The sequence below is a fragment of the Bombus terrestris genome, chromosome 12 (assembly GCF_910591885.1).
Source record: "Bombus terrestris chromosome 12, iyBomTerr1.2, whole genome shotgun sequence".
In the NCBI taxonomy this organism is placed as follows: Eukaryota; Metazoa; Arthropoda; class Insecta; order Hymenoptera; family Apidae; genus Bombus; species Bombus terrestris.
In genome coordinates, this window is record NC_063280.1 from 426273 (window position 1) to 439755 (window position 13483).

Below are 13483 nucleotides of genomic sequence, written 5' to 3' on the forward strand. Positions count from 1 at the left end.
TGTCCCCACCACCGACTGGATCTCTCCCCACTTTGCTACTCTACCAACAGGCCCCGCTTCCCCACTCCAGCGCGGCTGGCGTGCTATACAGTCCATCCGGATTATTTGGTCGCTTTAGCAGTGTACGGGGTCCGCTGTGGCGCGCAGTGTCCTGTTGGAGATGGAAACCGCTCGTGGGACTGCGCATGCGCGTAACGGAGCATCGTACGTGTGCTGAAGCGTACGAGATCCCTCTCCCCTACCACTCCTCTCGCACCGGTTCCCTTCCTCGTCTCGCGTTCGCGTCTCTTTTTAACAGAGACGCGTTTTATAGTTTTATCCTGACTGTGTCTCGTCTCTTTTCTTCTTTTTACCTTTTTCTTATCCTCTTCCCCTTATTCTTTTACTGCTCGGTTGTATATTGTCTTTACGGTGGTCAATTTGTTCGTCACCCGGGACACGGGTTGATATTTTTTGTACACTTTTCTCTTTTTACGGTAAATGCGCGAACGCGGTCGCGCCGACGCACTACCGGTTTTTCATTCACACAGCGCAGCGGGTTGTTCAAAATTGTCCCCGTTCCTGCGAAAAGTCGTTGATGCACGGTCTCGGAACGAACGATCGTCGTTCTAGATACATACGAGCTTCTCTCGAGATCGTGAACTACGACGCACAGCACTTCCGTAAAGATGACCGATGAATATTTCAGCGCGCTAAAGTTATTAACATGTACAACAAAGAAGAAAGGAACAACTTCCTCGGATCTACACTATCCGTGTGATTCGTTGCAGTTGCATGCACGATTCTTCAATAAACAACCTAGGTACGTATTTGTATACTGGTTTATGATGGACTTGACTCATTGTTAAAGCTAAGTACCTAGCTCTATCCATTATGTACACATAGCGGCTTAGGTTTGAATCACGCTGTTATGCTTCAGGTACCTAACCACGTATCTACAGGGTGTTTTAAATGTGACTAAATTTATTATAATCTTTATTACATAAATAGAAAAATGAATACGACGTAAAATCAGATTTAAAGAAGCGTTAAAGTTACTTCGAATAAAAAGCTTTGAAGGTCCTTTAAGTTTGATACAATGTGATAATTTTAATATTAAAAATATAAAAGATACGTTGTCAAAACTGGAATAAGAACGTTCTGTGGAAACATGTCACAGATATTGCGTAATATTCGTAATACGGTATTGCGTGTAAAAAGCGATTACATATTCGCATTTACTACGTTCGAGTATTAGACGCGATGCGAGTATTAGAAAATATTTCCTATCGAATCGTTGGCCATTAATATAAGCTTTTTAATCGATAAAGAATATTGTACTTTATAGACACTTAAGAATTTGCATACTGTCGGAACCTTCAGTTACGTATCTCTTAAAACTTCAAATCAAGGAGAGTCAAGAAAACCGCAACTATTAAAAATTGTATGAAACTCTTTATTCGTCTTGTAGATTCACAGAATTATGCACGTCGAATTTCTGCCCATGCTTGTGACACCGGTTAACGATTATTATTTATTAAATATTATTAATGATTTCATAGACAGTTCTCGTCACAGGCTTGTTTCCCGTTTCTTACACTGACTATCTGACTGATTCAATTCACAGGGACTTGAAATGTCCACAGAGCTGTCGTAAGAACAATATCGAGCAGATGATGAGAATCTTTAATATCACGGAAACGTTAATATCGAGAGTCACGCGCATAAAAATTTATTAAAAAAAAGGATTACAAAGACAGAAAGGAAGAGAAAAATAAAACAGTGAAGGGCATGAACGAGTAAAATCTTTTCGATTTTTTTCCTTTGGAGTTGAAAAACGTTCGAAGCGATAGGTTTCGTGGAAATTTTCTCACTTGGGATAGAAACACTTGTTTGAATTTAGGCCAACAAACGTCAACTTTGAATTATGCCCTTGGCCGCAGCACGAATTCGGCAGGTATCTCTAAATCTTGCTGCATCTCGTATGGGAAACGCAAGATTATAAGAAAAAATCCAGTAGAGGTTTGGATGTTTGCAACCTTCTTCACGGGAGACACGCGTCCCCAAGATGGAATCTCGAGCAACGCGTAGGGACCATGCAAAGATTTTTCTCCCGATTGTAGTCTCAGGAGAATCGCTGAAAATGTGAAAAAATTCGAACACGAATAATTCATTCCTCCGGGGAATCATTTTTTCTTCTATGAAGTGTTGTTTCAATGAAAACTCTAACGAATCGCAAATATTATTGTATTCTAATTATTCGAATCGATGAGTTTTTTTTTTAACACAAACGAAGTTAAGATATAGAGTAAAGGTATTTTGGGAATGTATCATGTTGTGACTTTAAGATGAATATTTGAGGGCAAAGTTCTTTTCGAAATGAGATGTAAAGAACAGGTAACAGAAGTTAAGGAAGAAATCATCTTTGTATCTTTTATCAGGCGCATAAAATGTTCTTCCTGTTGGATAGAAAGAAATGTCATAGAAGATTTATTTGATTCGATCTGGCATCGTATTATAAAAATGTATAAATTACAAGTCTATTAATACTACGTGTATTAGGATATGGAAAAGCAGAAAAATTGTACAATTATATATTATCGTTATCTGCATATGATTTTTTTCTTTCTGTGCACATTTTTCTTATATTATTCGAATTGATGGCTTTTTTTTAACAATGAAAAACAATGAAAAAAGTAATTCATATTTTCCCTTAGATTAGAACAACATTATGTAAAGTACAAAGCTGTTACTTGTTTTATTCCATTTACAAGCTAAAGGATCAACAAACCATTTACCTATGAGGATTTATACATCCATATTCTCTTTATTTTACGATCAAGCAAAATCCTATTTGCACTTCAGAGCCTGTTAATTCCATAATTGCCTTGTGAACGTACTAGAATATACAACTTTTAACACAAAGGTGTCTACGAAGTAGTGTCACTACCCTCATTTCTCTTTTATTCCTTATAATTATTTATACTATGGTATGAAGTTTACTGCGTAAAATATGTAATCTAACAAAAATAACATACATAGACTGACTTGTTGTATAAGCATGAGATCCATTAATTCCTATAATGAAATCTCACATAACACATCAGGACGTTTGTAAATAAAATGAACGGCTAAATTAACGTATCACTCAGCATATTCGCATAATAATTTATTACGTTTACTCTCGTTAAACATTGCTGTTTATCTTTGGAAATCAAGATAAAATATTCCAAGATTAAAAAAATGTTTTTCTATTAGTAGGAAAATACCTAGAATAGTTATAATTAGCAAGGTATTTTTATCTCGCGAATTTAACTTTTAGTCATATTGCGTCATATCATTTTGGATATTTACTGATATTAGTTAATTATCAAAGAGTTGAGAAAGATCGTAAACATCGCCGTTAGGCATTAATTTTTTCACAGGCGAGTTTACGATGGCAGAGTCAATTAAGAAGACGCTAACTTATTGCTCCTGAACGAGTATCGATCGGTATGATTTTCGGCAACTTAACAGAAGTATCTGCGAATTCATCAAAAGTGTTCCAGCAAGAAGAGAGCGCCTACTTTCTCTTCTCGAACTCTCATTAACTCACCGACTCATTACCCACGTCTTTCTTCATCTTTTACCCGAACTTCGCTTCTTCTTAATCATTACCGCGTGAGGACTATGTATTCGATTGCTTCCCTACAGCAGATATAGTAACAACAATCAAACAAATGATCGACTATTTTTCGAAATCGATGTTAATATGTTCTTCATTATTTCCCATATTTTTTAAACGATAAGAAATGAGAAATTAATGGAAATATACAAACGTAAAACGAAAATAATGTCTCTACAATGTTCCAAGTTTTGAAAATATCCTACCGTCAAGGTTACGTATTAATAAATTACAGTTACAATCTCTGTGTTGTCAATTTCAAATTACCCTGAAGATCAAAGTGATAAACGATTTCCACCGTAATAAGCGATAAATATCAAATCAGGTGCTCTTACTCTATTCGAATCAACCGTACGCTATCCTATCTGCGTATAATTAGATAATTTTTAATTTTGGCGATAAATTATATGAACGGTAAAAAAGTGGCGGCAAATATAAACATGAATCGTCCTGGTTACTGGTATAGAAAAGGTCCATTTAAAGCTGTCTCGGTGTTCTCTCAGTAAGTAAGAAGAGAAAGAAGAGAGATAGAACATACCGCAGAGCCATGTAATAGCTAACAAAGCTACGTCTCGAACGACTATACACGGCTTGCGAAACCGTTCGTCGTTGACTGGCGTCGTTACTTGGTCGTGATCGTGGTCGTAATCAAGAGTCAAAGTCAAGGTCGAGATCGAGGCGAGAGAAACACTTATGCAACTCTTGTTGCCTACCGTTCGCTGCAACCGACCGCGGTAGCGGCAAGAAAATGGTGGGGATCGGTTGCAGCAGCACGGTGACCGGCCACGCCGGCAAACAGGTATGAAAGAACTGTTACGTATTCCCGGGAAAACTTAACGCCGAGAGACGCACCGAAGAAACGGAGAACGGAATGAGATGGAACGATCGATCGCTCGCGCTAATAAACCTTCTTCCATGTGGCCACGCGTCGTTCGACGTCTATTAATCTTTACGTTGTTCGCTGACACATGCTCCTCTTATTGCTTTTATGGGCCGTGCAGGATAATCTGTTAGCTAGAGTATCGCGTTGGTCTAACGAGGTCGTTCGGTTTTTAACGAGAAACACGTTTCTCAGAGCTCCATGTTTCGCAACAGCCAAAGTTCTCTTCGAACGAAGCTTTTACTTCGAAGCAATGGGTATGCAAAACCGGGAGAATTTCTAGTGAATAGTTTCCGAAATGTATTCCATGTTCGTATTCCATATCTAGCGCGCACAAAAGTATTTAAATAGCGTCGGTGCGCATTTGCGTAGTTATACAATGGTGATCGAATATCCTTACGCATAAATAGCCTGTCCTTCAATATCGGTGCGCGAATTACCTTGATCCTTCGTGACAACTCGTAACACGTTATTCCATATAAAAACGTAATTACACAGAACCTAGGATACTTAAGGTACTGATAAACTAACTTCTTTGGTTCTGATGATTCGAAATATGTTCAATTACATTCAAAGACAGATAGACACGCGTCTTAACTAAGTTACGAATATTTATTCGATATTAAGCTTTTATAAATCGAAAAAAAAATTTTCTAGAAATTCGTAATTCTTACATGTATTACTACTTACATATTATAGAAAGAACGTAGCAAGTATAAAAATACTTCTATACTACGCATACTATATATCATATACATTCTCTAAATGTTTTTACTTCTATATTTAGCATAAACGCATAATAAAAACGCATAACAAATTTTTCCATTACACGAGGTCGTTTAATTGTAGATACAGCATGGTTGAATTCTCTAAATGTTTTTACTTCTATATTTAACATAAACGCATAACAAAAACGCATAACAAAAACGCATAACAAATTTTTCCATTATACAGCATGGTTGAATTGTGGATTCATCAGGGGTTGTTAGGGTCTGTGTAAACAATTGGCAGGTAGAAATTCGTGTACTTTTACGTTGATGAGGGGTAGCGAGAGAAAGAAAGCATGATGCGATTTGCAGGGGTTCGGAAAGCCAGGCTCAAGGGGCAGCACCTATGGAATTTTATGAAGGATAATGGACGCCATCGACGTAATTGTTAGCGACCGGGGAAATTTCAGCAGCCATTTCCGAAATTACTTTGCATTGTAACGAGGGGATTTCTGACATGTCAATTATCACAAACAATACTTCGAGTTGTCAGAAAACTGGCTAATCCACGAATAACTGGAAGATTGAACATATCAATAAATTTTATGGGATAATTGATGTACGCCCAATTGTCACGATTATTTAAGTATATACCATTTCTGACCATGGCCAGATTACTGTAGTAATTAAGGGATTACAGTGACACAGCTGTCTTTTATTGCTTATGCTTCTACCTTCGACTTAAAAATTTAATCATTTCCTTCGTTTATGAGTGTTTCGGTTGATTAGCGTTACACGAAATTGATATAAAACGAATTAATGTTATTTTTAGTACTTTTTCGACATTAATTGTTTACCGTCATTCTGTATAATCCCATTCTTTCCACTTTGAAAATATAGATTCCTTGTAGGAAAATTTAATTTGCTAGAAATATATCAATATCGTCGTATTATTAACTTACGTATCCCATCTTTTTCTATATTTTACATTAACCTTCTGTTCATCAATGGGTCTATGTTCGGTATAGGAAATAAATGATAATATCGATTATTAGTTACGAAAATTTCTAACAATAACTAAATTACGAACAGCCTTTGAAGCAAACCTACCAAATACAAAGCAATTACGATATAACATTGATTGCGACTCGAACAGCCAAGGGATTAGTTCATAGTACCTCGACGATTTTCGAAGCATCCGATCCAGCGGAAATAAATGTTTCACGTTCGATTGCGTCTTAAGCGCAAGATACCAGGTATTTACGTGGAATCTTTCTGCCGTGTATCCAGTCAACGCTATCAGTTGGATCATGATTATTATCATCGACACGCTCGTGTCCTACGTATCAGCGAACCGATGCCGCTAAAATCCGGCCTATCATTAGTCACGGAAGGCGGTCGTCGAATACGAGTTTCCACGGCGACACGTTTCGACGTTTGTTTCCTCTACTCGCCACTGTCCTCCTCTTTCTCCCTCAAGTTCAGTGCCACTGTCCTCGAGAGTTCCGGTCGTTGCTCGTCACTTTGCGTCCCTTTCATTCTGACGGGCCGTCGCCAACGTGTACCGTGACTCGCGTTACGTAATCACCGGAACGTAAAATTTTTCTTTTACGCTGCCTCTCGTCCTAGCGACCGCCGGTGATAATTGTCGTCGTGAACCGAGCGAAGACCTACGTCGTCGCTTCTCACGCCTCGGCCGACAGATTCTCCCGTAGCCTCATCGTCTAGCCAAAGTACCCTTTAACCTCTCATATGTATATACCTCGCACGCAATACCGAGCCGAGTCGTAGTTAAGACTTTATTGCCGCATTCGTTCAACACTCGCTCGTCGGGTCACTTTAATTTTATACTACTGACGAGCTGTACGATATCGCGAGATTGCCCGATCGAATAACAAACGATCGTAGCCGCGAGGGACGTGGCTAATGAAAGATATTTTGCCGAGTAGCGGCTGATCGTTGTTATTGTATTATCGGTAAAAATACTTGGATCGTTCGAAACAGTTGCTATGATTATATCCTAACAATTTTGCTGTATCTATAGAAGAGCATTTTGTTCGACTGTTCTAAGTTCGTAGAAACATTTCGAAGCTTTTCTATCTACTTTGTGTGAAATGAGACAGCATATTTACAAACTATAATCCACGTTCTACAAATATGAGCAACTGTTTCACGAAAGAACTTGAGCCGCTTCTCCGCTTTTCACTTACAATTATGTAGTACATTGATGTATTTTAATTACAATATTATGAATTTAATCCTTTATAATCATATCAGTTAAACTATAATTACAGCGTACCACCAATGCTTGAGCAGTTTATTGTTATGCCATTATAATTACGACTTCGTCGTATAAGTACGTGTATTTCGTACCTCCATTACATTTTTCTTATCAGAAAATAGAAACCACCGTAGAAATCAAGTGTAACTTGTCCGGGTAGGGATCGTGATACATTTCACGAATTGGTGTATTGTCGTCATTTTGAAGACAAGAAAACAATCGTCGCGTCATATTTTTCATCCATCGCTCGCGGGCATTAATTTTCGCAACAGTAGTTATGTAAGCTGGCGCGATGTGTTGCGCAGATCGTGACGCAAGTCGTGCGAACCATAAATAATTTCCGAGTCTAAGCATTGAATGGTCGGTATAAGGCGTAATTAAACCGCAAGAGTCGTCTTGTTGTTTGAACAGAGAGCAAAAACACCAGGATCTGGGGAATTCGAATCCACGTGGTGGGATCAGCGTCGCCGAGACGCCGTTTCCGAGTAGCTGCGTCGCAAGTTGATATACCGTTAACACGAGTCGGGTTAGGAGCTTCGTGGATGATGAACCAGACAGGGAGAATGGTTTCTGTGACTAGATGTTGCTTTGAAAATAACTTTTTCTTTGTTCGAAGAACAAATTGTGCAACTAATTGATCGATACTATCCTCCTGTGACTAAAATAGGGTACTTGATTAGTAGACGAAGAATGATCGCGTGTCTCGTAGTATCGAACCATTGTAAGTCTTAATTTTGTAATTCGTTTCGTTTACCAACTATCGACAGTGTGACCACGGCCACGTCGTGTGATAAAATAACAAAAAATTTAGAATGGCCGAGATAGGAAATAATTACTTGTTTGTCGTTACGACATCTTGCATTTCTGGTATTAGAATTATTATACGAAATAATCAAATACATATTTTCAAGGACGTTAGTAATTATACTACATCTAATGGAATGTAAAGTGTGAGATTTACAATACTATATTTGACCGTGGGACAGATAATTTATATTTAAATATAAATCCTTCTAATTCTTAATATCACAACAGAAAATCCAGAACTATTGCAATTTTTACACTACCAGGATATGGAGTGGTATAAAAAATTACAGAAAAATTAGGAAGAAAAGTCTTGTTTCCGGGAAGCACAAGTTAGACAAATCTTGCTCCTTGGAGACAACGAGTGTCGAAGTCGCGCGTGCATATTTCAGGTGTTACCATGACAGAGGAGCGCGTGCGTGCATCTTGTAACAGGCAAGCACGACGAAGACACGTCTTTAGGTCCCGTACACTTCCCGCGGTAGCGTGCCGGCTTGACCAATTAAGGGCCTCTTCCGTCGAGACCTCTTAATGGTAGATGTGTTGCGTTCGCTCGAGCGTGCGCCACTGCGAACCAGCCCTCGTAACAACGTAATTTTCCGTAGCCGTTCCACCTCGAGTCGTCCAAGCTCTTCGACGTCCAACGTTGCTCTCCCCTCGTTGCTCCTTTTCTGATAAGAGAGATTTCTTGACAAAACACCGGCTGTCATTCTTGTCACGCACGTTTATGGCTTCGCGTATTTTTCAGGTAGAGATTGTTCTGCAAATTAAAGCTATCTTCGATCCCTGGATTTGTAATCCTGCTGCAGAGATAATACACCGGTTGGTAAATATATCGGTCTAATAACTCTGTATATTCGAGTAATTTGATAGAATTATTTCCGTAATTTTCAGTTTCAGCGGTTTATGTGAAAATACAAAAACTCTTGATATATCCTTAGAGATCCTCTTTTGGGATCGATAGTTATACGACAAGTGCACCTCATTTCTTCTACATTTCTACTATATTTTTATATTTTTATATTTCTATATGTTAGTAATATGTTATTTTCCAGCGAAAATATTGCGAAACTTTCCGGATACTTTCACATCGACATTTACGCAAACCAATCATTTTAAATATTAATCTCTTTGAGTGCTATGAACGCGTATATGTATCCAGCAAAAGCTATATACGCGTTTATTAATTTTTTTCACCTCCCTCGCGCTTGAGGTTCTTTCATTAGTCTATAACACATGATACATGTGCATTTCTTAGCAACGAAAATAAACAAAAAACTAAAAGTCTGTTTACCTTCTGTATGCTTCGAAGAGAGTCGCAATTCTTATTACACTATAACGTACGAGTGTTACGATTGCGAATAATATCATTCTGCATTCCGTTGTCGTCGCTGTGACGACATTGTAAGTACGATTGTAAATGATCTCGGAGTAACACGTAAAAATAATCAGCTCATAATAATGATAATTCGCTAATATAAATCATTATATTACTTTTTATTTAAAGAAGTTCACAACGATCGCAACTGCTAGGCGCCTGCCATCCAAGCGGATCGCTTCCGTCTGGAGTATTCAGCAAATTCATTAAAAATGTTAAAGCTCCAATCTTACTTATGCATTTGTTGAATGATTACGTCAACTTAATTACCTGCACAAGTTGATTAAGTTTGCGATGATCGTGAGGAGATCTTGAAAATCAACTGGAATTTTCTCGAAAACATCATGTGGATGATAGCGGGGAGCATACGGGGAAGCATTATATCGGGGAAGGTCGAAATTCGCGAAGTTCGCAGGGGAATGCCGCGCGGCATAACCTCGAGAAGATGTGTGGAGGCGAGGCCAATGAATGCACGACGCCGAAGAACGGGAAGGAAGGTGAGGCGTGATCACGGTTCTGACCTCAAGAACTCAAGAAAGAGAAAAAAAGGGGGAGGAAGAGAGAGGGGCAGAATGGCGGCAGAAGGGGCGAGGAAAACCAGCTGAAGCAGGAGATGGAGGGCCGCAGGATTCAGCATACGTGCACTGAGAATCGAGAGAACTCACCGATTCACGCCTCGTGTCTCCGTTCTCGTCTTTTTCTATTTTACGAAGTTTTCAGAGGCACGGCCAGCAGACGCGTGTGTTTTCTGCAACTTGATACTTTCCCGTGGCGTGTTCGAAAGGTAGAAATCATTCGCACCGGTTCACGAATGAATCTCTGTCGCGTGAAAATGACGCCCTCCGCGGATCATCGACTAGCTCAGGCGTTACTCAAACACGCCACTTTGAGTCGTGTCATGCGAATAAAGATTAGTTTGTTTTCTACACATAGAGATATAACGAGCTTCTTTTAATCTTTTGACAGCGCAATAGAACTACTAGGTATTCGAAGCATTTATCTCTTTATCTTCAAGGTTTCCTGCATTTATAATATCAGATGCAAAAAATACATATTTTTTATAGGAAATTTGTATTAATTATTGTGTCATGTGTGATGATACTTATGACGCTAAATTTGTAATATATTTTTATATATGTCGGCTTACCCAAGATTCTTTGTTTATACTACTAACTAAATTTTCATGTTCGATTCATGTTTCCATATTCGAAAGATGTTCGACCTTTTAGCAGAACTTCCAGCAAAGAAATTGAAACGAACAATCGTGTACATCGATAACCATTATTTCATTCTCTCTTCCAACTTAAAAAAATTCGGCAACGATAGAGAAATATAATTGGAGCAAAAATGATACGGGATTAAAAGATCTAAACATGAGATTCCTATAATTCGCACGTTCGCAGAATAAACCGACACCATATTAAGCGAAGTTCATAAAAGTCCAATTTACTCCCTAGTTAGAAGAACACGTATATAAGAGTTGTAACGCATTCTTGATACTCCTCGAAAAATGAGCAACAAGTACACCATCTTACTCGAAGCGTTATCTTAAATCTCGACGTTTTCGAATTTTACCAAGTTCATACTATAACACGCCGAGCTTTACAAGCTATACGCGACGTTAGACTTACTTTTATCGGTACACCTCTTGCCGGTAGTAGATTTTCCTGGCGTACACGCAGTACGCAAGACGAAGAGCGGTGAAGCTATGTAACAGGTAAGGCAGTCGTAATGGATGCGCGTGTGAGTACGCCGTGGCACACAGGCTGTGTGTACGCGCGCGCGAACCACGATGTGCCGCTTACATTAAATAAATTACAGTGGCCGCGGACCGGTAACACGGGAACGCTGTTACCTGGTCTCCTCCGGTCGCACACGCGAGCAGAATCGCGCGGCAAAGCGCAAAACCCTCCTCAACGGCGAAGTTGCTCGTTTCTTGCTACCATGAATACCACCATGGTTACTACCATGACTGCTGCCACAGCCAAAGGAAGCCTCTCTAATGGTCTCTTCCCATGACCGTGCTCCACCTTCTCTCTACCTCCGGAACGATTTTCCTGTCTCTGGAAAAGTTATTACTCCGACGCGATGCGAATCATCCTGCGTTCCGCGTCCCATTGTTCAGCTGGCACGTCTTGTTTCCGAGTCGACGCTCTTCCTTTTCTTTCATACCGGATCCATGGTACCGTATAGTCGATTACGCGCGCGCTCGTTGCACACATCACGTTTGGTTGCGACTGATTTTCCGGAATTCTACGGTTTTCCCTAGCCAACGGTACCTACGTCTGCGTAGCTATTGTCGAATATGATGATCGTTCACGTACAGTAGCTCGCAAAAGTATTCATATGCTTGTACGAAGTTTTTATGAATGTGTGTTATGCGTGTTATATGGAACATTTTGAAATTTCATTAACTATAGTGGAAGCCGATTACTATAATTATGTCGGTAAAGTTTGGAAGAAATCTGAAGATGTAGATACATAGCAACTGTGAAACATTCAGTGTAGGTACATATGTATTTAGCAGAGATCAGAAAAACATTTAATCGGTCAATTATTAATATTAACTAATTATTATATTATAGTCAATTTTACATTCGCACCATTTTAATACGAATTATACATTTAAGATAATTTTTCGCTAAATATATATTTGCTGCAAATATCATGTTGCTTCGAGATACGTTTTCAGATTGACGATTAATGCACATACTGAGGAAGTATGTTGTTTAAAATGGCAACCCGATGAAAAATATCTTTCTTGAGATTCACGTATTCTTTGACGCAGATGCAAAGTAGAACAACTACGGTAGATTCTTATGGCAACACAGGTTTCGATCTTCAAATGTTTCAGCGATCAAAACAGCAGTTCGTCAGAACACGCCACTGTAATCACATTTTTCGATTTGATTCCATGACGGTCTGTAATGGTGCAGAATATGGGGGAATTATAAGAAGTAGTCTTTGAAAATTTTAATCATTTTAGGTTTTGAAAGCGGTATGTCAAAACAGAAGCATAATAAATCTAGCTGCGGAATTTAAGTTTCTTTTAAGAGGTTTATCGCGGAACTTTATCATCGGGTAATAAGACAATTAGTAATGGAAAACTGCTTGCAATTAAAGTAATTAACGTAGGAATAGAAGAAAAACGACCATTATTAATATCCGTGAAAGGAATCGTTTCTCGTTACGATATACATATAGCAGCGAACCAAAGGATCGTCTGATTAGCCGATAAGAATTATTGCAAACTCGTTAGCTTTAGTACTTCAAAGTAATAATATTACTTAAATTACATCTTTGAAAGATGTAAATCAACTTTTTCGTATCTCGGGAATAGGCTGCGGATGTTTATGCAAATTTATATTTTTACGAACGCAACGAGAAGAATGGAATTTTAGCAGAGATTTGCTTTATCCGTTAATATTATAACAAGTATCTTGGATACTTCTATATACTTTTTGCATATATCATCTACCTATCATATAATACTCTACTATTATATATCTTATGCGTGCATTCTATGCATCTTTTTGCCTTTAAATTTCATATAAACGCATAAAAATTCAGTCTGTTCATACATAATATTCCATTATTCATAGAAAAGTATGGCGCCTGACATAAAAAGTTTCAATGATATACTAAAGTTTTCATAAAAAGAGTAGTAGCGGAAGCGCAGCAGCGTGTCGTCCCGTTTCATTCGATCGATCGTCGCTTATCGGTCTTTCGTGCCAGCATATGGAGACACCGTCTAGGAAGTCAGCGGGTACCAGCATGACGACATCTGATT

At 38.7% G+C, this 13483-nt stretch overlaps 1 long non-coding RNA gene across 1 annotated transcript in view; it reads left to right on the top strand.

Annotated features, from left to right (window-relative positions):
- Positions 1-65: 65 nt before the first annotated feature.
- Positions 66-13483, top strand: part of LOC125386144 — a 36572-nt gene continuing 23154 nt past the window's right edge. Inside the window, exon 1 of the long non-coding RNA XR_007226028.1 lies at positions 66-802. This is a non-coding gene — a long non-coding RNA (uncharacterized LOC125386144). The remainder of the gene's footprint in view (positions 803-13483) is intronic.